We start from the raw sequence: 26,449 nt of genomic DNA, 5'->3' as shown, positions 1-26,449 counted from the left end.
AGGGTATATATCTTTTATTGAAGGATATATCCTAGAGATGCAGTATGCAGACTATAGTTGCTACGTCTACCAAGAAAGCTAAAAGTCTAGCGTGCTATGAATTTGTACACAGGCGTGATGGTTAGACATTTGTTGAAAGTCTTAATCTTGTCGATTCTACAGTTAGACCATAAAGATACTCTGCGGTAATTCTACTATAATATTCTTTTATAAGAATAAAGAGTAGAAGCAGAAGTAAATCGACATCAAGTATCTCAGTATGAGAGATAACATTAAGAGACATAAAGGGTCTATTGAGTATATAAGTACTGAATTAATGATTGCGGATCCCATGACTTAAAGTTTACTGGTAAAGAAAGAATAAAGTCATGCGGAATATATGAGACTCATTAATTCATTTTCGCTTGGTTTGTCTCTTTTTGGTCTATAGACATAAAGTTATTATAATAAAGATTTTTTGTGCACATTTGTTATTTTATCCATGAGGATAAATAAAGTTGGACCCGAATGACTTATAGGAAGTTCATTCATAAAGCTTGATTATCCATAAGGTACTCATGTAAGGAGTGTTTTACATCGTGATACATGGAAGGGACGACCTAATTTTATAATGGTTTTACCGCCATGATTCGTGTGAAACATTTCTTATCTGAGTGGGAGGATTCCATAAGTGATTGGCCAAACTAAAGAACCTAATACCATAAAGTCATGTGTCATAAAGGCCAAGTGGGAGAATGTAAGATTTTATCTCCATATATGGCCTATATGCCACATAAGGAAGCATTTATTAATAATTTAAAAAATGAATAGTATATACGGTATTACGGTTAGGTAATTTAATTAATTAAATTACCGTAATGGAATCGATTAATTGATTTAAAATCAATTAATAATATTGTTTCCTTGATGGGAGGAACAATACGGTACTTACCATATTTGAGGGTCCCTGACCTAGCCTATAAATAAACAGCCTGTGTACACCATCAGTACGGCAATACAGTCATAGGCATAGGTTAGAAGATCCCTCAAATAATCTTTCTTGTTCTTCAGATGGATCGTGGAGACGCTTGAGCAAATATGGCTAGAGGTAAGCCTAGATCCCTGTCAAATTTATTTCCGCTGCGCATGTTAGTTTAAAGAATAATATCTTGAATATTTCTAACACTAGATAGATTAGATTCATGGTTGGTCGACAGTGTATCTGTTTGGTTGTAACTCTGGCCTCAGTAAATGCCCTTTAGACTAGTCTCTCAGATGGGGTGCCTCAGTATTTCTAGATCCGCATATTGTTAAGCCTCTGTGGCTCGGAAATCCCAACCTTGTGAATTGATCATTTTTGACGACATTGGGAGAGAAAAGTCCTTAGTGCTCAAACACCTAGCCTCTCTTTTGGATTTCTCCCACAGCTTGATTATATATGCTGTCGAAGATCCATTTTGTATCGGCATAGAAAGATCATTAACATCCTCTCCATTAATATCCTGAGTCAGAAGCATTGAACATAAAGGAGCACAAATACCACTTCTTTTTTCTTTTTTTTTATACTTCTGACAAGCTGGGGCTTAAAAGCAAGAGAGTTGGTGGGTTTTGTACGAATTCAATGTAAAAAATTCTCAGAGAATGGCTTAGATAACTATAGATATAAGGCCAATTAAAATGCTATAATCTTATAAGGGAAATGCTTGATGGGGGACACTCATCCGTCCCCCATCATTCATTTATAATAAAATAATAATTTTTTATTAAAAAGTAAATCAAAGCTTACTTTTTAATAAAAAATTATTATTATATTATAAAAGGCTCACAGGAGACGGATGACCGTGTAGCAAGACTCATCTTATAAATAGATCACAAGGTCAAATTATCATATAGAGACAGAAAGGTGTTCATAAATTACTTTTATCAATACCTTTTAATTATAGGTATCACACATAAAAGTAAGATAACATTCAAATTTATCCATTGTTAAAGAGATAATTTTGTACAAATAATGGTGCTGCCAAAAAGCACCATTTTGACACATGAATTGAAAAATTGCACAAAATTGAATAAAGCAATATTTGTGTTTCTCACAACTTTCCCATTGAGACTTGGCCACCTCTCAACCTCTTGCTTAAAGACAAAACTTTCAAACAGTAGTGAATCATTCAAGCATAACTCTTTTGATAAGCAATTACTCGGTGTGAGGTTCGCACAAATCAAGATAAACTTTTATCTCTCTCTTTTCTTTTCTTTTTTCAATTTTTAAAAGCAACGTATTGAGGTAGAGGGAGGGTTTGGACTTATCTCATATTTGATGAAGATGACCGGCATAGCAGTTGTAAGGATATTTGCATGACTTTGAGGAGCCAACGGGAATACTTCCAGAGCTACTAGCAGCCTCTACACGATCTAAAATCTCAGACATGGGATGTGGTTCATCTATCTTCATTAGAACCTTCGAACCCACTATGACCCACGATGAGCTGGAGCCCATCATGGCCACCCTCGGGTTTTATCAGCCTTCCGTCCTCCATCGGCAACACCGCTTTCCCTTTGAAATCCCTCACGCCATCTATTGCAGCAGGTGCTTCCTCAACTTTGTCACCTTAATTCTGATGCAGGTGGAAATTGCCGAATGAAACTTTTCAAGTTAGCTTTACCGGTGTTGCTCCTTCTCTGTTACAAAACTCCAGTGGTTGGAGCGAATTGATGCTCAAATCATTTGTGTCTCCTTCTCAATGAGGGTAATACAGATTTCACAGGATACTAGAGAGACAAATCAAACTTATTTAATGTGATGGGCTAAAAGCCTCCACGCGATCTAAAAAGTTGATATATTTTCTGAAGTTTCTATGGCTGATATGAATGGTCAAAGCTGCATAAAAGAAACCTCCAGAATTTCACACCACTCATGTAAGAGTCATTTGCGGCAGTTTCTAAAAAAATAGAAAAACATGCATGAGTTAAAGATCAAACATATCTGGTATATACGGTGAGGTCCAACACTGGTTTGATGTGCGTTAAAGCGCGTCCGATATAGCTGGATGTAGATCAGTTGTTTGTGAACTCAGATTTATGTAGAGCTGGATGATAGTACATCTGCATATCTGGCAAAGGCCAGGATCGATTTGGCGTGATTGGATGCAAAATTGAGATGTATAAACGTAGATCTGTGCAAATCTACTATAGATGAGCAGATATTTGCCACGGATGATAAACAATTTGGGGAAGGAGGCGTGTCCAGCCAGTCATAGCCATGATTTTAGAGACGAGAACTGTCTGATCGCATAGTCACCATTCTGAATTTATTTTTTTCGCAAGAAACGATTTGTCGTTTCCCACAGACGACGCCAAACTGTTAGAACAATTTTTGGTCTGGTGACGTGTGGATCTATGATTCGCCTTGTCTTTCGTAATCTGTAAGGAATAAACAATGCGTTAGAGGGGGGTCTCCCGACGTCCCCTCTCCGATGCCTAAGTCAGTGAGCTATTTTGGAGAGTATTGAGAGTCGAGAGTTTAGTATATTTTCTATATATAATCAAAGTGTATTTTGTACCTGGGGTAGCAGCCTATTTATAGGCACATATTATCAACTGCATTGTTCCACCTTCATGTCATGGCTGAGTGGGACCCTTAGTGGGATGAGATAGAGGTTGAGTGGGAGAGTGGGACACTTACTCTTGATAGGATATTTTAATCATGTATCTTATCCCATGTGTTCCAAATATAGCATTCAAGGTATTATAGGATTCTGTTAAATCTTAGTGACTGAGCCGGTCAAGTTGGACCAGCAAGATCAACTGGGCCCAGGTTCGGATATGGGCCCATTTGCATAGGGGATGATAATTTCCCCAACACTTTGCGTTCACAATTTTCCCATTTTTCCATAATTTTTCCAACAACCTATATTCTAATAAATGTTAAATTGCCAATTGTTCAAAATACTTAGGCCAATAGAAAAAGACTATATAATTATTGAATAAATGCTACATGTCTTCTTTGTGTCCCCTCAAAACTGATTTAGTTTTTAAAATCACATTTTAATTTGTGATAGATCACTATTGACTTTGATCCAATGGTAATTTTAAAAGTAATATCAATTTTGAGAGGACACAAGAGAGACGTGATGACATATAGAATTACTCTAATTATTGTATGTAAAAACGATTGTCTTGCTCGTATTTATAACAAGCTGCCATGCTATCGTTTTGTAGTTATACCCACTGACTATCCACTTATGGACTGTATTTATAGCGTTATTGTAACGACCCACACTTTTACAAAAAGGCGTATCGTTATGACATCAACAACGATGTCATTAGAGTATAAATTGGTAGCGAAAAATATTTTTCTTTTACAATAACATATCAAAGCTGACTAAATAATCTCAATATATAAAATAATAACCATTTGTTCTGATATAATAAAATACATCCAAATAACAACATACGTACCACATGCGGCACAAAACATTACATAACCATTGTATATAACATCTACATACTAAAGGTCTCGTCCATAACCTAGCAGCTCCAACTTTCGTTCCTGCAAAACTCGCATGTAATTGTGGTTAACACCACTATCCCATACTGTGGTCGAGTGAGTCAATGGTCCTCAACCACATAGTGACATACTGATTTATTTAACAATAGACCATGCATTCAAATGATGACAGTTATATTCCTAAATACATAATCACATCCACATATAATCATACTTGTTCTTTTACTTTAACTATTCACATACTCAAAACAATATCTCTTGTTAACACATTATTAGTGCTATCTTCTCCGCTAATTTAACACACCATTAGTCAACCACATACCTCATTCTTCTATCACTGCTTTTCTCTATTATTCCTTCAACGTTTGGTTCATCCGTCGGTTTTATCAGTATATTGATGCCTTGGTACCTAAACTTTCGTTTATCCGTTGGTCTCCTCAATTCACTGACGCCTTGGTACCTAAACCTCCAGTCTTTTTATCAAGACTTATATTACGCTACAGTATAATCATGCAAACAGCATCATATCCATAATCTTAACCAAAACATGTTACATACATTAAATGCCAAACATCAATTAGTATATAATCATATAAAACATAAATCACTACATTGCTAAAGACTAAACCACATGTATCATCTCCAGTGAGTAAGAAATACTCATAGTAGTTCTTCTGGCTTCAGGAAAGCGTTCAGAGATAAAACCATTTCAATATACATATATAATCCAAACAAATAGTGAATCAGTACAATTTACTAAGCATAGATTTAACCCTATACTCATTTCTGATTTCTTAATCTTATTATTGTTTTGACATGGTAACGGCATACAAAATTCTCCAATTACAATGTCACATATTTCATATGGGTATTATAACTGCATTCATTATTAAATTACCAAAATACCCTTAACCATAACAATTACCAAAATGATTCTTTTTACTCAGGCATCACAACAGTATGATTTATACTTCAATCACTCCGCTTTGAAAACCCTATTTCAAAACATGACTTAAATCATTAAAGGATAGGAATCCTATCCAAAATATCTTTTTAGGATATTTTGTAAAATATCTCAAAATATCTTTTGAGATATTTTGTAACATACATGTTCTTAAAACGTGTTATTCTTTTCTTTTCTTAATCTGTTCTACCACTTATCTTTTAAAACCTTCTTTCTTTTTCTTATCTACTATTCGAGAGATAAAGAAGAGAGTGGATTTTAAAGATTCTTACCTCAATCAAAACCCGAGAGAGATACATCATTTCTTCTCTTTTGATGCAATCCGAGAAAGTGTAAAATACAAAGAGAAAATCGGTGAGAGATATATACATATGTACACGAAAAAGAAGAAGTAAACTTCTTCACCTTATTGTTGAAAAAGAGTGATTAAACCATGATGAAAAGAGAAAGAACTTACCAAAGGAAAAGAATTCTTTCTTGTTTTTCATACCACTAGCCATGAGACTCCAAACAAGAAGAAGAGAGTTCTTCTCTTTGCTTGAACCGAAAGAGAGAGAAGAGAGAGTTGTAGATCCAAGAGAGTTTTGAGAGAATTTCTTCAAGAGAAGAAAATGCGATTTGTGAGAGGAGCCATCCTTTTATAAAAGAATAAATGGCCAAGATCTTTCCACCATAATCTCATCTAATGGCTTAAAAACCAACTTGGAGGACAAGTTTAGGAGTCATCAAGCAATCATCACATTTTTCAAATAGCTCTTATCTTATTTTCATCTAATGGTTGGGAGAGTTTCTTAAGCATTAAGTTTGGATCAATGGTTGAGAGTTTTGTACATGGGTAGGTGAGGTGTTGCTATGAGTCATCAATCAATAATGACTTTGTAAAGATATCACAGATTTAGCTTTCAAAACAATACATTCTAGTGTGAATGCATTTAGAATATCATGATGAGTTATTCTAGTAATGATTACAAGAATGTATTCTTTTTCTAAAGTTCTAATGTGAACTGAAATGAAGGGTGAAGATCAAGACAACACTAATAAGCATCAAGGACCGGATTTGAACCAAATGGAAAAGGGAATCATTTCTAAAAGATAAGATTTCTTATCTTTTAGAATAATCGTGATTACCTTCTAGAAAGATGAGATATGGATGGCTTAGATTGATCACAAACTAATCAATGGCCATGAAGGTGTCGAGTTGTACCATGACTCATCAAAAGAAACGATGAGAATTTGATAAAAACCAAGGGATAGCAGATTTAGACAAGATTCTGCATTTTTGCAGAAAATCGCTCGATCGATTATTGTGTCGATCAGTCAATTCTGGCTTTTATTAAATCGTTTGATTCCTACATCACACGATCGATTTTGGGAACACTATATAATCGCTCGATCGATTCTAATATCGATCGATCAATTTAGACTTAGTTTAATTTCTAATCCGCTTTAACACTCATACACTTATACATATATTTCTAATAAATATTTAATCTCTTAAATATTTACAACTAGATGGATGAATATTTATGAAATAAATATTCATATATATATATATATATATATATATATATATATATATATATATATATATATATATATATATATATATATATATATATATATATATATTATTCCTATTATTAGGCCTTAAATCCTATTTTAAGATATTTTATTCAATATCTTAAAATATGGGGGTGTTACAGTAATGTTAGGGACCATCTCCTTATCCCCTTAAAGTTGATGTGCCTTTTAAATTCACCATTGGATTTGTGATGGATTATCATTGGATTTTGATCTAATGATTATTTTAAAAGTCACATCAATTTTGAGAGACACAAGAATGACAAAAGGAGGACACGTAGCATTTCTCGTTGAGAACAATGATGGTACGTTTGGGTGTTTGATTTTTGAAATCTGAATTTAATTGTTATTGGGTGCGCAAATTTCGAGACAAAAAAAGATGTTTGGATGATTAGTAGAATCTAAATTGTATTTGAAATCATATTTGGGTGAGAGTTGTATGAGATTATTTTTTCGCAGAAAACCATAGTAGGAAATGATTGGAGGTTTGAAAAGTTGTGTAGAAGAATTGGAGTTATGAAAATTAGTTTGGAATAATGATTGAAATAATTATTGTTTAATATAAATAAATATGAATGTATTATAAACAAATAATTATTAATATAAATATATATGTCTTTTTAATCTAAGAAAAATACGGGATTTTTGGTTTTATAAATCTCAAAACATTAAAACCAAAAAATTAACAATTGAGCTTTAAACTTTCACTGAACCGAAAAAAGGTCAAACGAACTTAGATTTAGACGAATCAAAGACCATTTTACTCACAAAAGAAAGATCTATTATACTGTAAAATTTTGTAAAAAGTCCACCGATTGACTTTTGACTTTAGAATTAACTATTTATTGACAAGTGACACTTTTTGGTTGAAGTTTGACCTCTAAAATTGGGCTTGATAAATCTATTTTTAAGGCTTATAATTACTCAATATCGTATATATATGGTTATTACTTGAATTCTGTGAAGTCAGAATTCAATTTGGAGAGAGTGGACTATTTGGCCAAAACCGGTGCCTAAATCATGCAACTATCAAATTTTTAGCACAATTAAATCCAAAGCCCGAGGCAGCCAGCCCTAATCAGTCTCCAGAACTGAGACATGCTAGTTTCTATTCAGTTTTGGAGTCTAGATGGAAACAAACTCTTTGGTTAAAACTTGGTTAGACATTTTAGGTGTGAAAGCAAGAAAAGACACAAAAGGAAGCTTCCTTTTGTTTCTGATTTTTCCAGCAAGCAGCCGTGCCTTTTTTCTCTACCAACAGCAACTCTTAAGTCCTCTACAAATAGACAGCAGCTAGTCCCTCTTTGCCTTGATGTAGAATCCCAAAAACACGTGCAAAAAGAGAGACAAACTCCCTAGGATATCACTCGGCCAACTTGGAAAAAAGGTGTAGAAACTTTCTGTTTTCCTTTACAGCTTCTGTTTCCCTTTATGTAGCTACTGTGCAACATCAATATAAGACATAGGATCACCCCTTTCCTTCCTCTTTCGTGTCCTAAAAACATAGAATAGCATTAGGAACTAAATCAGCCCAAAAACCCTTCCAAGCCATTGACTTTTATTGAAATTTTAAAACAAGGTAGAGAATTCAAATACAAGCATAATGGACTTTAGTTTGACTCAATTTGAGTCTGTTTGACTTAGTTTCGGTCCAGCGAAAGTTTTAAGCTCAAAAATTCAACATAGACCTTTAAAGGTTTAAAACTTGATTAAAAAGTCTCTAAATTTCAGATATATTCCTAAAACAATTACAAAAGTTTAATGCCATTGTTTCCTCATCAATATTAATGAGTTTTATTATGAATTTAAGAACTTAAGATTTTTCTGGTGTTACATCACTTTTTCTTTTTGGTTGGACTCATTTCGAGTCATTTTGACCCAGTTTTGATCTACCCAAAATTTCTGCTTATTGAAACATTCAGACGAGTGAATTCCTGCAAAAACCTTTATTCTCTCTCCTCTCCTCTGATAAAACTTATGCACTGAACTCCATGGGAGGGAAGCTCCAAGCTTCTCCCCCCCCCTCTTTTTCTTCATTTTTTCTCCCGTTTTCCTCCCTTTTCCCTCTGCTCACACCTCCTTTGAGGCCCCTATCCAGATAGAGTTTTCTCCAATCCTATCCACCTCTTCGGATGCATTTTATCAGCTTTTCATCCAAACAACGCAGCTCCCATGGGAAATCAACATCCACCGTGTCTTCTGCAGGATTTGGTTTGGATTTTGGGTCGAAATTTTTAGACCTAGATCTACACTCCCACTCCAGATTCAGGATGACACGCACCTCTCAACCGTGCTCTTCGTCGACATCGACCACACTCCCATTGGACCTCCCTGCAACGGAGCATTGTTTGCACACTCCAGTGAGTGCATCTCTCTTGCCGACACGTGGCGGGTACTTTTCTCCCCATAGCCTTCCCCAGCCTCTACTGTTGGTAGATCATGGTAGTCTGCGACATCGTCGGCTGGAGAGAGGTCATCTAGTGTTGGCACTGTTCTTCACGTGTCGGGGTCGACGACTCCCAACCCACCAGTGCTGTATTGTGTTTGTTTCATCTCTTTTGTATTTCTAGGCCATTTATTTTTTGTATCTCCTTCATGTTTTCCTATGTATCAGTTTTAGGGTCGTCTGGACTCTTTATACACCATTTACCACTTTTATTGGTGGCTCGGACTTTTGGCATTTGCGCCAAGAATCAATAGGCCCATATCCTAATTTAATGCATTGGCCCCGCGTATTTACATTCTTAGTTTATTTCTTTTGGGTTGTCCATCCCTTGTTTGTTGTAATTTTATTTTCTTTAAGCCACAAGCTTAACTCTTTATACACCATTAACCACTTTTATTGGTGGCCCGGATTTTTGGCATCCGCACCAAGAATCAATGGGCCCATATCTTAATTTGATGCATTGGCCCCGCGTATTTGCATTCTTAGTTAATTTCTTTTGGGTTGCCCAGCCCTTGTTTGTTATAATTTTCTTTTCTTTAAGCCACAAGCTTAGCTTTGGATATCGTTTGTAATTCTTTTTCAAATATCTATAAAAATTAAAAATTAAATAAATTTTTTTTTTTTTTTTAAAAAAATATCTTACTTTAACAAATTAAACCCACAAAATATTGATCATCTATCAAACAAAATATTGTTTTATAGACCTTCATCTCTTTATAGTTATTATTATCCATCACTTCATTATGTTTGAGACGATCACTTATAACAAATCTTAAAACCTTGGTTCATGAGTTGATGACGAGGCTATAAGACCAATACCACCAAACATGAACTTGAAGGATTAAAATATATCATAAGGACAATAAGAGTAAATGCAATCAACTCATGAGAGTCGTGAGGACAATGAAATGTAAAGGGAATATAAATACGATCAACTCATGGAAGTCATGAGGAAAATGAAGTTTAAAAGGAAATATAAATACTACAACGATTCATGTTTAAGCACTGAAACACAGCGTAGCTCTTGGTGACATAACGCTTGCACATGAATCCTAGCAATTTATATGGGTAATAAATGCATAAGTAATAAAATTACTTATGATATAGATATGAAATTACTTATAAATATATATATATGTATAAATGTCTAACAAAATATATGCATATATTGAAAATCGAAATTGACTTCTAAAAATAAAGTGTGTGCAACAAGTGTCAACAAAAATCAAGCACATCGGAAAATAAAAGACACATAGTTTTTGTTGACAAAGTGGAAACTCAATTAAGAGAAAAACCACTCCGGGGCAGCCAAACCGAGGAATTCCACTATTCAGAAGACAAAGCTAGATACAAGAAAGTAACACTCACATGTACCGATGCAGTGGTCGTACCTTGCTCCCTGACGTGTAACCCAACACGAACGCTTCCCAACCAAGTCTCCTACTTGAAGGGGTCTTCAATGGAATTCCTTACCTTAGAGCCGACCTCTATGATAGACTTCAGTTGTAACGCAGCACACTTGAAATGGCTTCAGAGGGATCTTGAACTTCTCTGAGTTCTTGTGGAATTCAATACCGAATTCTTGCAGTTCTCAATGCCCAAGGGACTCTATTTATAGGCTGGGGGCTCAAATGAGCGTCAGGCAAAATATACCTGGGCGTCGTCCGGACGGTGGACATGGGCCGTCGAGATGGACAACTGTGCGACAAGATTTTCCAAAAATTTCGCGGGGAAATCTTTCCTGTTTAAGAGCCTCGTTCGGACGAGATGGCACATCGTCCAGACGGTCGCACATCCGCTGCAAGTAATTTCCTTATAAGGCTTCGAGCGTCCGGACCATGGGGGATGAGCGTCCGGACGGCTGAACTTCAACACGCAATTTCCATATTTGATGTGCGTGTGTCCGGACCATGAAAGGCAGTCTTTCGGACGGTTGAAGTCGAATCGGCAATTTCCTTCTTTGATGAACGTGCGTCCGGACCACAGCTGTCAGACGTCTGTACGGTGATATTTGAATTGCGATTCTTGCCTTAATGAGACGCGCGTCCGGACGGGATACCACATCGTCCGGATGGTTGATCGATCTTCCCTGTATTGGAACTTGGAAAGAATTTGAGACTATTCGAGTACTGATATGAGTCCAGACGGGCTACTGAGATGTCCGGACGGATGCAAGCTGGAATAGAAGCTTCTCAATATAGTGTAGGGTCCGGACGGAAAAGATACGTCGTCCAGATGGATAATGCTGGTCTGTCTGGCGTCCGGTCGGAATGAACACGTCGTCCGGACGGATGGAACAGTGGACAGATGGGCGTCCGGACGGGATGACACGTCGTCCGGACGGCTAATAGGGAAACTGAAATCTTCTATCTTTTTCGCAGTGCAGAGTCTTCTGAAAATGCTCTGACAAGTGGAATCCCTGTTTACAGCATCTTTACACATAAGTGATTTTGTCCAAACGCAGAATGAGGCCAAAATACTAACATATATAATACATAAATAAAGAATAGACTTTAGATCATATATATATATATATATATATATAGATATAAGGCCTACACTATTCGGTACACACACTATCATACATACATTATTCCACTCACATTATTTAATTCACACACAAAGAGAAATATATTAATATATCTAGTCCTTGTCCTTTTCTTTTATTTATCTATTTTTAGTTTATTCAATTAGTGTACCCACCGAATGTTAAGAGAAGAGCTTGTCCTTGTCTTTTTCTTCCTTTTCTCCAGCACCTTCTTCTACTTCCTTGTTTTTCTTTTCTCTTACTCCACTGGCCTAGGATCCGAGAAGGTTACAAGAGATGGAGTCATGGAAAGAGCCTATGCTGTCAACTTTCTTTTCTTTCAAAAGCCTACTGACCGGAACTACAAAGAGATGAAGGAGACTGCTGTTTGGCCGAGAGAAAAGGGAGTCTTTGCTGCTACAAATCTTGAAAACCCAGGGGAGGGAGAGGAGGAGAGGGGCTGTTTTTCTGCAGGAGAGACGATGAGCTACTGCTGGAAACCGAGCAACAGAAAGGGAAAGGAGAAGAGGATTCTGCTTCTCTTTTCTAAACTACCTTGAGAGTGGAAAGACTTTCTGGTTTCTATTGGGAGTTTCTGTTCTGCTGAGAAATGAAACAGAGGAAGAACTGAAGAGTTTTTCTATTGTTTACTGCTGCTGTAAAACCAGAAATAGAGAGAGGGAGACGTAAAAAAAATAAGAGAAGGAAGGAGAAAGGAGGAAGGGCAGCTTATGCGTAAATCTAAGGGGCTGCTGTTCCTCTATTTATTTACAAACTAATGGCTTGGATCACTTGGGCTCAGATACATCTAATGGTTGAGAGAAGGTTCACAGGTGAGCTGTGATGGTGAGTCATGCATGTTATCATTGAGAGAAAGAGGAGAGAAACGTAGTAAGGGACTGCACCTTGCTTGGACGGCTGGGATGATTTTGATCAAAGTTTATCCAACGGTTGGGAAGGTTCTCTGCATCTGGATGAGGAGCTGTGATGATGCGGTGTTGCATCATGCATGACGTGCGTGATGAGGATGGGAACGAAGAAGGAGCTGAGCTGCTGTAAAGAAAGAAAAGGAAACCAAGTGTGCATGGCTGTACATGGGTGATATGCTGTCCAAGAAGAACCGAAGCTTTATGTGTAAATTCTTCAACATGTATATTAAGGGTGGGCTATCACGTGGGTTTGGGCTGGGTTTGTGGACATAACTGCTATATGAATGGGCTGGGCTGAGTTCAAAATGAGCCCATTAATTAATCATGCTAAATTTTCGTCCAAATCAAAGGTACTACTTTTTGTGGGTATTTTCGGATACTAAATAGAGTCCAAAAATTATGAAATTCGGAGGGTAGCTAGAGGACTTCGAGACGAGCATTTTGGTTTTGAATTGACCAAAACGGAGTTCATTTGATTCTGTTTCCGTTATTCCAAAGTTTAAGGTCCGTTTTGAGGTTTTAACAAATTGAAACTATAAACGCTTCTAAAAACAAATGAATATTTCTTTTCATAAATATTCATATTTATTCTTTTGCGTTATTATTGGGTCTTAAATCATTTTTTAAGATATTTTATTCAATATCATAAAATACGGGGTTTTACTGCCTTTACAATAATATCTCTCACTAGAACACTTGTATGAATTGAATTTGAAGCGCTCAAAGGATATTGAATATATGAAAAGAAAGAATGCTTTGAGTTCTATGTTTGTTTGTTTCTCACTTGATTGATATTTTAAAATGAGAGATAAGGTTATGTATTTATAGGTCTGCAAATTTTGCTAACAAATTTTGCTAGCAAAATGGAGAGAATTTTGAATTTTGCTAACAAATTTTTAAAGTTGAAATCACATTTTCAAAATAAAAAATTGTTGCTAGCTAATTTTTCTAAGTTGCAATCAGATTTCCAAAGTCAGAAATGCTTGCTAACTAATTTTTCAAAGTTGAAATCATATTTTCAAAGACAAGTATTACTGCTAGCTAATTTTTCAAAGTTGTAATAAGATTTTCAAAGTTAGAAATTGTTGCTAGCTAATTTTTTAAAGTTGCATTCATATTTTCAAAGTCAGAAATTGTTGCTAGCTAATTTTTCAAAGTTAAAATCAGATTTTCAAAGACAAGAATTGTTGCTAGCTAATTTTTCAAAGAAACCTAAGCCAAATGCATTTTTCAGATCTAAAAAACTCATGTATGAAATGTATGAAAGGTCCTAAGGTCATTCTAGAATAAGGAGGCTCAAGAGTTCAATCATATAAGAGCTTTACAAGAATACCCTAATAAAATAAAGATTCTTCAATCCTGAGTTCTTTTGTACATAAGGGCTTTTTTATTTGAATTCCAAATGCCTTTGATTCATTTTGGTCCTTTGAGTATGTGTGCTCGAATGTTTCTTGCAACTATCATACTACAAGTAAATACATTAGAGCAACATGATAGAATTTGTTATCATCATAATATATGCAACATAATTGGATTGACACCATAGGGATAATAGCTACTATCCAGCATCATTATAAGACTTGGGATCACCGATTTCCTTCCTTTTTCATGTCCTAAAAACATAAAATAGCATCAAGAACTAAATCAGCCCAAAAACCCCTCCAAGGCATTTACTTTTATTTAAATTTTACAATAGGGTAGAGAATTCATATACAAGCATAATGGACTTTAGTTTGACTCAATCTAAGTTTGTTTGACTCAATTTCGGTCCAGACAAAGTTTTAAGCTCAAAAATTCAACATAGACCTCAAAAGGTTTAAAGCTTGAGTAAGAAGTTTCTAAATTTCAGAGATATTCTTAAAACAATTATAAAAGCTTAATGACATTGTTTCCTCAACAATATTAATAAGTTCCATAATGAATTTAAGAACTTAAAGATTTCTCGGGTGTTACATCACTTTTTCTTTTTGGTTCGACTCATTTCGAGTTCGTTTTGACCATGTTTTTATCTACCCAAAATTTCAGCTTACTTTGACAAATTAAACCAAAAAATCTTTAAACTACTTTTTGTGTTCACAATTGCTTTACTGATTTTTCTTTCTTTTCATGATTACTTTTGTGATATGCTTGAGATCTTTTATTCCTTCATTATTACTGTTGACCTCTACACACAAAAATAATCTGTATGCATGGTGATATTTTTTAACAGTTTTTTTTGTTTAATTCGATAGTTGAAGACTTAAACTCTTCTTTTTCAAGTAAAAAGTCAACTTTCACCAAATTGATTTCACCGGACTTCACTAGAAGTATTTAGCTTGCTAAATCTGGTCATCAAATTTTAGAAGCAAGGTTAAAATAAAATTTACCTTTTAATAGGTCAATGGTCAATTACTTGGCAGAAAAGTCAATGCATTGACTTTTATTGAAAGTTTACAACCCCGTAGGTAATTCAAATACAAGCATAATGGACTTTAGTTTGATTCAATCTGAGTCTGTTTGATATAGTTTCGGTCGAGTCAAAGTTTTAAGCTCAAAAATTCAACATAGACCTCAAAAGGTTTAAAACTTTATTAAGAAGTTTCTAAATTTCAGAGATATTCTTAAAACAATTATAAAATTTTAATGACGTTGTTTTCTCAACAATATTAATAAGGTTCATAATCAATTTAAGAACTTAAAGATTTCTTGGGCGTTACATCACTTTTTCTTTTTGGTTCGACTCATTTCGAGTTCGTTTTGACCATGTTTTTATCTACCCAAAATTTCAGCTTACTTTGACAAATTAAACCAAAAAATCTTTAAACTACTTTCTGTGTTCAAACTGGCTTTACTGATTTTTCTTTCTTTTCATGATTACTCTTGTGATATTCTTGAGATCTTTTATTCCTTCATCATTACTGTTGACACACAAAAATAATCTAGATGTATGGTGATATTTTTTAACATTTTTTTTTTTGTTTAATTCGACAGTTAAAAACTTAAACACCCATTTTTCAAGTAAAAAATCAACTTTCACCAAATTGATTTCACTGGACTTCACTAGAAGTATTTGGCTTGCTAAATATGGTCATCAAATTTTAGAAGCAAGGTAAAAATAAAAATTACCTTTTAATGCGAGTCAATGGTCAATTACTTGGCAAAAAAGTCAACAAATTGACTTTTATTGAAATTTTACAACCAGGTAGATAATTCAAATTCAAGCATAATGGACTTTAGTTTGATTCAATATGAGTCTGTTTGACTCAGTTTCGGTCGAGTCAAAGTTTTAAGCTCAAAAATTCAACACAGACTTCAAAAGGTTTAAAACTTTATTAAGAAGTTTCTAAATTTCTGAGATATTCTTACAACAATTATAAAATCTTAATTACATTGTTTCCTCAACAATATTGATGGGTTTTATAAGGAATTTAAGAACTTAAGATTTCTTGAGCGTAACATCACTTTTTCTTTTTGGTTTGACTCATTTTGAGTTCGTTTTGTCCTAGTTTTGATCTACCCAACATTTCAACTTATTGAAACATTCGGAGGAGTGAGTTCCTATGAAAACCTCTATTCTCTCTCCTTTCCTATGATAAAACTTTTTCACCGAACGCCATGGGAATGAAGCTCTAAGCTTCTCTCCGCCCCCCTTTTCTTCCTTTTTTCTCCCATTTTCCTCCCTTTCCCACTACTCTTGCATCCTTTGAGGAGCCTATCCAGCTAGAGTTTTCTCTAGCCCTATCCTCATCTTCGGATGCGTTTTATCAGCTTTTCGTCCCAACAATACAACTCCCATGGGTCATTAACCTCCACCGTGTCTTCTGCCGAATTTGGTTCGGATTTTAGGTCAAAGTTTTGAAACCTTGATCTACACTCCTGCTCCAGATTCAGTACGACAAGCGCCTCTCCATCGTACTTACCGTCGTCTTCCTCCTCTGTCGACACCAACTGCACTCCCATCGGACCTCCCTGCAATGGAACATAGTTTGTACACACCAGCGAGTGCATCTCACTTGCCAACACAGGGTGGCTACGTCCCTCCCCCTAGCCTTCACTCGCCCATGCTGTTGACGGAACGTTGTAGTCTGCGGAGTCCTCGGCCGGAGAGAGGTCGTCCAGTGCTGGCGCATGGTCTTCATGCGCCAACACTGGCGACTCCCAACCCATCGGTGTTGAGTCGTGTTTGTTTTATCTCTTTTGTAGTTTTGGGACTTTTGTTTTCTGTATCTTCTCCATCTTTTTCTATGTATTGGTGTGTGGGTCCTCTGGACTGTTTATACACCATTAACCAGCTTTACTGGTGGCCCGGGTTCTTGGCATCCTTGCCATGAATCAATAGGCCCGCATCTTAATTTGATGCATTGCTGCCGCGTGCTTGCATTCTTAGTTAATTTTTGTTGGGTTGTCCAGTCCTTCTTTGTTGTATTTTTCTTTTCTTTAAGCCACAAGCTTAGCTTTTTTTCTAGAAGCAAGATTGGTGATATTTTTTTACAGTTGTTTGTTTGATTTGACAGTTGAAAACTTAAGATACCCCTTTTTTAGGTAAAATGTTGACTTTCACCGAATTAATTTTTGTTTACACCACACTTCACCGGAAGTATTTAGCTTGCTAAATCTGGTCCAAATATATTTGAAAACATTTTTGTCAACTCAAATTTTTGAAGCAAGGTGAAAATAAAAATTACCTTTTAAAGGTCAATGGTCAATTACTTGGCGGAAAAGTCAAGGCATTGACTTTTATTTAAATTTTTCAACAAGTTAGAGAATTCAAATACAAGCATAATGGACTTTAATTTGATTCAATTTGAGTTTGTTTGACTTAGTTTCGGCCCAGTAAAAGTTTTAAACTCAAAACTTCAACATAGACCTTACAAGGTTTAAATCTTGATTAAGATGTTTCTAAATTTCAGAGATATTCTTTGTAACGACCAGTAAATTCAAGCTCTTAAGAAATTATTGATATTGTTAAGGAGACAATATCCATAGGTTTTTATAAGCAAACCTAAAGTTGTTTTGAAAACTTAAAGACCAAAACCTTAAAAACTCTCAAAAACCTAAAAATTACATTTAAGCTTTAAACTTTGACTGAACCGAAAACAAGTCAAACGAATTCAGACTTAGTTAATTCAAAGACCATTGTGCTCACAAAAGAAAGATCTATCATATGGAAAAAGTTAGTAAAAAAGTACACCAATTGACTTTTTGACCCGAGCTTAAATGACCCAACTGTCAAATTAAACAAAAAATTGTCAAAGAAAAATATCACCATGTTTCTAGAACATTTTTGTATAGAAGTCAAGAGTAATGATGAAGGAATAAAAGATCTCAAGAATATCACAAGAGTAATCATGAAAAGAAAGAACAAAAACAATAAAGCAAGTGTGAACGCAGAAAGTAATTTAAAGATATTTTGGCTTAATAGACAGAAACTTTGACTTGACCAGAATTAAGTCAAAACGAACTTGAAATGAGTCAAACCAAAAAGAGAAGGTGTTTGTCGTGAAGTCCTCTATCTGTCCTCAAAATTTCAAGTCAATCAGAGTTGGTTTGACTATCAAAAAGTAGGTCGGAGTAAGCTGCCCTCCATTTGGACGAAAATCCTAAATTCAAATAGATAATAAAGTAAGGATTAGTTTGCAAGAAACTATCTAATAAGTTAGTTCTTTTACTACATTTTGAACCTTAATACATCTACTTTCCTTCTATAAATAAGCATGCAAGGGTCTTGTTTTTCCACACAAATCATAGACAACTTTCATGAAAGCTTGTACTTTGGTTTTCTCTCCCTTTTTCTCTCCTTCTACCACACGACCACTTTGTTGTTCTTGAAGGTTTTCTCTCCAAATTAACTTGGTAAGTGATCTTGATGCATGGAGTGACTTCTTGGATATTCCTAAGAAAGTGTTTAATTTGCTTCCGCTATATCGAGTCCAAAAACTTAAAAGATATAGTTTGAACGTGAAACTTTCAAAGGAATATCTTATTAACCACATGGCATCTCCTTCTTACTATTTGATTTCGTTACTTGTTTTATGAGTTGTTTAAAGACCCAATAAGCTTAAGAGATAAAAGAATTAAAGTAAAGAGTAATATAAATTGCTTTTTCATTTCATTGTTCTCATGGCTTCATGAGTTGATCATATTTATATTTCCTTTTTCATTTTATTGTCCTCATGACTTCATGAGTTGATTGTATTTATATTTTCTTTTTCATTTCATTGTCTTCATGGCTTCATGAGTTAATCGTATTTATATTTCCTTTTTTATTTCATTGTCCTCATGACTTCATGAGTTGATCGTATTCATATTTCCTTTTATATTTCATTGTCCTCGTGACTTCATGAGTTGATCGTATTTATATTTCCTTTTACATTTCATTGTCCTCATGACTTTCATGAGTTGATCATATTTACTCTTATTGTCCTTATGATATATTTTAATCCTTCAAGTTCATATTTGGTGGTATTGGTCATATAGTCTCGTCATCAAATTATTAACTAAGGTTTTAAGATTGTTATAAGTGATTGTCTCAAACATAATGAAGTGATGGATAATAATAAATATAAAGAGATGAGGGTCTATAAACAATGATTTGTTTGATAGATAATTGATATATATATTATTGTATGGATGGATTTTTTATGCAGAAAAGAAGGCTAAGGAATTACATGGAGAAGAGTGTAAGTATGGATGTACTTACTAAGGAATGATTCTACGTTTCATTAGGACTGCGTGGCCTGTGTTCATTGCACGTGGTTGTTCATGCATTGCATGTTGTATCCAATTAATAAAACGGTTGAGGAGATAGCCATCAACAAGCTGATGTAGTAGCAAGTGGAAGGAAGGCTAGTCAGTGGACCCAGGGGGTTCATATTGACCTAGGGGTGTCCGAAGTCCTAACATATAACTAATGCTGGGACTGGTAGAATTCCAGTGCAAACAGGTAATGGGAGGCAAAGGACATGAACGGGTTTGGATAATCTAAGAATGAGAGGTCTGAAGAAAGATGATCATAAAACACCAAACTAAATGGTTACTACGAGGCATATTCATACAACCCTTGCATTTGCATTCTTTATGAACTATTTTTAGTTTGATGGTACTTAGATATGAAAATGGATGACTTACTTGTTTGTCTATGTAAATATGATGACGTCATATTTGCATAGTAACTGATGCAGATTTGGAGAATGAAGGCATGGACCCATATGCTAGTTTTTATGGTTTTTGAAACCATTATCGAACTATTAAGTGCTAGCTTAGAAATTACTAGTTGTATTTATGTGTGTTTTGTTTTATGGCATGTAAATATTTATAATGATGTCATGTTTGGCATGTTTTATGTTATGTGCTTATGTGCTGTAGCGCCCCAGATTTTAAGACATAATTTATAATGGCTTAAATTAGATTTAAAACATTTTTAATAAGGTAAAAGTATAAATACGAATATTTATGAAAATAAATATTCATTGATTAAAAAAAAAAAACGTTTATAGTTTCAATTCAATAAACGGACCTTAAACTTTGGAACAACAGAAATAGGGACAAACGAACTCCGTTTTGGTCTATTCAAAAACTGGGAGGCTCGTCTCGGAATCCTATAACTACCCTCCAAATTTCATAATTTTTGGACCTCGTTAAGGGCACGAAAACACCTACGAAAAATACTATCCCTGATTTGGACGAAAATTGATATGTAACTTTAATAATTAGCCAGGCCATGAATTCAGTCCAACCACGTTCACTTTCATTCTACACCTTAAAGAATCAGCTTGGTGGGAAGAATATATTCCCCCATCATGACTCCTCATGATGAGGTTCTTAGTAATCATGATGTTCACACTATTATAGAATATAAGCCATGCCCACCTTCATTCACTCATGAACCAAGTACCGAACACCTGCCCTTATCCCAGCCATGGATGGAATTCCCCAAGATTGATCCAAGCCATCCATTTGTGTATAAAAGGAGAGGTTCACTTCTCCTTCCTATGCACACATCCCCTTCTTCATTCTTTCTCCATTTTCTGCAACTTCTCTCTCCTTTTCTGGTTTTACAGCAGCAAGAAGAGCTGGAACTCTAGCGAAAACTGAGTCATAACGAACTCGGATTGAGTCAAACCAAAAAGAGAAAGTGTTTGTCTTGAATTCTTCTATCTACCCTCAAAATTTCACGTCAATCGGAGTATGTTTAACAATCTAAAAGTAGGTCAGAGTAAGCTGCCCTCCATTTGGACGGAAATCCTGAATTCAAATAAATAATGAAAGGACTTTTTGGTAAGTTGTTAAATAAGACTTTAATTTATTTTATATAATTTCCATGTTACTTGTTTTATGAGTTGTGTGAAGACCCAATAAGCTTAAGAGATGAAAAGAATTAAAATAAGAAGTAATACAAACTACTTTTATATTTCATTGTCCTTATGACTTTCATGAGTGGATTGAATTTATATTTCCTTTTATATTTCATTGCCCTCATGATTTTCATGAGTTGATCATATTTAATCTTATTTTCCTTATGATATATTTTAATCCTTCAAGTTCATATTTGGTGGTATTGGTCATATAGCCTCGTTATCAAATCATGAACCAAGGTTTTAAGATTGTTATAAGTGATCGTCTAAAACATAATGAAGTGATGGATAATAATAAATATAAAGAAATGAGGGTCTATAAACAATGATTTGTTTGTTAGATAATTGATATATATATATATATATATATATATATATATATATATATATATATATATGGATGGATTTATATGCAGAAAAGAAGGCTAAGGAACTACACTAAGGAGAGTAAGTATCTCTATACTTACTGAGGACGAAGCTGGTGGATTTTTTCATAATATTGTGTTTACTGCTTTATTTAATTTGTTTGTGCATGTGAAATTTAAATGTTTTATATTTTAATTAAACTGATTAATCACAAAGCTGGTGAATGCAGCGGGGGGCGAAGGTATTGCCAGTGGGACCGTAGGTTTTCATAAAAATAATAATCAAATACTGTAACAGTAGGTTGACAGGCCAGCTGGGACCTTAGGTTCCTAGCCCCATATAAAATAAGCTTTAAGTGAGAGTTGGCAAATACAATGGGGGGTGAAGGTATTGCCAGCTGGGACCGTAGGCTCCCACAACACGCTAATACGGACCGTTGGTTCCATCACGAGAGGAGTGTAAAAGATGATAATTATACCTTGCATATAAAACTGTCATATTAATGTTTTTATGGTTATGTATATATTCAATCTATGATTGTGATTAGCTATCATGGATCATATATTGCATATACACGTGATTATGAGGCCATATCTGCATTATGATGCATTTATTAAATAAATCAGCATTCATTGTATTATTGGAAACAATGGACTCGTTTAGGTATTTTGTATTGCTGTTTTCCTTTTTATATTACATATTATTACAGGGTATGAGGAGGAGGAGTATCAGGATTGTCCAGATCTTTAGGTGATCTTGGTAGCAGTGTCTGAGGCTAGGATGCCTCTCACTTTTTGTGGACTACTATGTCTAGTCCATCCTTGGATGAGTTATGAATATGTGCATCTTAATGTTTTGCTATATATTGGAAAACATATTGATCTGATTTGCATACTAAATGAAAATTGTACTAAATATGAAAATGCTTTTATTAAGAAATGATTTTGAAATGAGGAAAATGTTTTAAGAATAAACTTTCAACATTTGTTACCTTGGTTGCAAAAAAAAAAAAAAAAATGTTTTGATGTGATGAAAACATCTTAAAAAGTTGTGTGAAAATAATAAATTCATGCATATTTGTATTTTTATCTAAATAGCGATTGAAACAATCCATAGAAAGGAGTTAAACATTTGTATCTGGAAGAGAAACACTCTTTCATGTACTACTAATATGCTTCAAAAAGATTTTGAAATATGTGCTTAAAAAAGGGTTTTGGAACACAATGGAGTTTTTTTTATAAAAACAAAGGTTTAGTAAGTAGAAGCTTTTAAAATATATATGGCACATTATACCACTTTTGATTTCATTTACAAAAAAAAAAAAAAAATGTCATCAATTTCTCATATATGACCTCGAGTTTAAAATCTATAATTTTATAGATATTAAATGGATACTGCAAGTTTGTTTGATTTATCTACAAAGCTACTAGATAGATGATTGTATTAATATTTGATAAGCATTAGTGTAGAATAAACATTATATTATCAATGTCTATAGATTTAGATATCTTAGTGCAGAGACCTCCTACCCTGATGACGATCCGAGTGTAAGATGTATAAGGCACTTGAGGTATGTGAACAGAAGTAATTTCATGATTAGAATAATCTGACATCTAGTATTATTTTGAGGTATAGTCATGAAATGCTCCATGGAGATATAGATTACAGAATCCAGATACTTAATACCTTGACAGAATTTATGGATATTAAGTTGATAAATTTATTAAGCACTTTACAAATATTTCATGTGCTTAGAGATAATATTTTATATGACCATAATAAGGATAACCTGAGGATCAAAAGTTAAATATTGAGGCTTTGAGGTTTATCCGATGAACCCTAGAATGTAAGAAAAGATATGTTATGACTAATGAGTATCCATTATTCCAAAACTAGTATTTTTTTTTTTTTGAAGATATGTCCATAAATTGTAGAGTACTGATATATATATATATTTGAGGAAATTAGTTGATTTAATAATTTGATGATATTTGAAGGGATTACCTTCCTATGCGTCTGATAAACTTTGGAGAAGTTTGAATCTATTAATTGATGAATTGTTAAGGTTTTCTAGAGCTTAAGTTAAATAAAATTTTGAATATGTGATTCATTTATTATCTTAGAAATCCTTGCTTGATGGATAGGTATTTTAATTATGAAATTTGAGTATTGATTGGCTGCATAACTAAATTGGAGTAATATTAAGGATTTAATCTAAAGATTTTCAAGGATGATAGTATTTATACGGGAATAAGAGAAAGATCATGGTACTATATAAAATTTTAAGGAAATAATAAGAGTTGGAAAATATATTATTCCCTTACAAAGCTCTTTAACAAGACTGATTGTATTTGATTGAAGGAATTCAATAGACTTGCAACAGGATCTTTTCCGCACCACTCGTAGAGAGTTTTGGTATGCATCGACCTACAGGTATTGCATAATACTACAGTTATTTATTTATATTTTTGTAAATAAATTTCTAGACCGAATAAAGTACCTGGTTTAAGTTTTTGGGCGGAAAATCCTAAGATTTTGGACTTCGATCAAGAGATTCGCGTGTTGTTCTCGAAGACGGTTTGTGTTCTGCTCCAGTTCGGTATATCTCTCCCCCAGGTCATTCGCATATGAATCTACAAGTTTCTAGAGCTCTCTATTTTTTTGTTGACGAACTCGGTTCCTTCGCCTAAAATCCATGAACAATCGCTACAAAACCAAAACTTGATTTTGTAGCGATTGAATCTCATTCCATCGAACCTGCAGACGTTGAGCCATATTTGAAATAGAAGCAGCACCCTAAATATTGAATGCCATGGAGTCATTAATGGCTTCCACATCAGATCGATCCGCCAACAACTTTACATCTCGTGGAGTAACGATGCCTCTAGCCACCGATGCAGCAGTTGCATAATCCAGCATCACAGAGTCAGTAGTCATGAGATGACCTCTTGGAGATGGGAATGATGGGCGCCAGATCTCTGGTTGTACATCAGGCACAGCATTCAGATCTAAATTGTTTTGCGAACTAGAAGAAGAAGCCATTTTGGGGAGATGAAAGAAACGAAACAATTCTTCCAAGAACCTGATGGAGAAAGGAAAGAAATGAAGCTGTCCTTCGAAGGATCTGAACGGGAAAGGAAAGAGAAATTAATCAGTAGACAAGAGCGGTCTAAAAGACGTCATTCTGAGCACAGCCACCGACAGACAGCCCTCGAAGTACGAATTCTTTGTCTTTTTCAATTTTCACCTTTTCACCATCTCGATTTCCGAATTCACTTAACGACTTTTCCGGATTTCTCCCCGAACTTTTCGCACATTACAGAGCTGGAGGAGCATTTCAAGAAAAGGTATGGAGAAATCATGATCCATTGTCAGCACCACTTGCACCATTTCCCTCTCGAATCTTCTCTAGAAATTCACTCATCTTCTCCCTTGCAAAGCACCCATTTCAGTTCTCAATCCTACATACTCTGAAAGCCAATTCTTCTCATAGTTTGAGCATATCATCACTCTTTGAGAAGAAAGATGCAGTATCACAATCAAAGTCTAAATTTTTTGAAGGCAAGATAAATGCAGCATCATAACCTGATTCACAAACATCGAAGCAAGACTATTCTTGATCATGTCATCTAGAATCAAGATTATTCTTGATCGTGCTTCTAAGATGAAGCATCTTTCTCTTCCTCCTCGTCATCGTGAACTTTTCTGGCATCTACTCTTAATCCAGTGATGGCGATCTATGACAGAAGAGAGAGAGCACCACGATATGGGTGTCACACTCATATCCTTTCCTAATTGCTTGCCTCGCCTTCCTCACCTCCCCCCACCTTCCTGGATTTCATGTTTCCATTTAGCAAACTTTCCCTCCGGTTTATCGTTAGACGTTTTACACGTTCACAAAGAAAGCATCTTCACAAGGGACATTGTTATACAAAATTTATTTTCCTACAATGAGCTAAATAAATGCAACCGCTTTAGTAATTTCCATACTAGTTCGTTTGGTAAAATAAATGCATTCTTTTCTGCAATCTACATATTCGTTTGATCTGTTATACTTATTGTTATAATGAGCTTAAAATTCTATATATGATAATTTGTCATACAGTGTCGTATGCTTGTTTATTTTCATGTTTAATAATTAGATGCTTCACTTAAAATCTGTATCGCTAGACTTAAGATTTAGGAATCTAAATCTTCCATTAATGTAAACTTTATACGAAGCATAGTTTACGAATTTCGGGGACGAAATTCTGTTAAGGGGGGAGGAATGTAGCGCTCCAGATTTTAAGACATAATTTATAATGGCTTAAATTAGATTTAAAACATTTTTAAAAAGGCAAAATAATAAATACGAATATTTATGAAAATAAATATTCATTATTAAAAAAAAAAAAAAAAACGTTTATAGTTTCAATTTGATAAACGGACCTTAAACTTTGGAACAACGGAAACAGGGTCAAACAAACTCCGTTTTGTTCGATTCAAAAACTGGGACACTCATCTCGGAGTCCTATAACTACCCTCCAAATTTCATAATTTTTAGACCTCGTTAAGGGCATAAAAAAACCTACGAAAAATACTATCCCTGATTTGGACGAAAATTGATATGTAACTTTAATAATTAGCCAGGCCATGAATTCAGTCCAGCCACGTTCACTTTCATTCTACACCTTAAAGAATCATCTTGGTGGGAAGAATATATTCCTCCATCATGACTCCTCATGATGAGTTTCTTAGTAATCATGATGTTCACACTATTATAGACTATAAGCCATGCCCACCTTCATTCACTCATAAACCAAGTACCGAACACCTGC

The 26,449-nt window shown here is 34.7% G+C and overlaps 1 long non-coding RNA gene across 1 annotated transcript; it reads right to left on the bottom strand.

Annotated features, from left to right (window-relative positions):
* Positions 1–4,369: 4,369 nt before the first annotated feature.
* Positions 4,370–6,042, bottom strand: LOC133874764 (uncharacterized). The gene is made up of 3 exons (XR_009901375.1): positions 5,908–6,042; positions 5,723–5,759; positions 4,370–4,528 (listed from the first exon to the last, which is right to left on the bottom strand). It is a non-coding gene; the product is annotated as an uncharacterized LOC133874764 (long non-coding RNA).
* Between the last annotated feature and the right edge of the window lie 20,407 nt (positions 6,043–26,449).

The sequence above is a fragment of the Alnus glutinosa genome, chromosome 8 (genome assembly GCF_958979055.1).
Source record: "Alnus glutinosa chromosome 8, dhAlnGlut1.1, whole genome shotgun sequence".
NCBI lineage: Eukaryota > Viridiplantae > Streptophyta > Magnoliopsida > Fagales > Betulaceae > Alnus > Alnus glutinosa.
The sequence above is the reverse complement of the archived record's forward strand: the minus strand, read 5'-3'. Positions and strand labels throughout refer to the sequence as shown.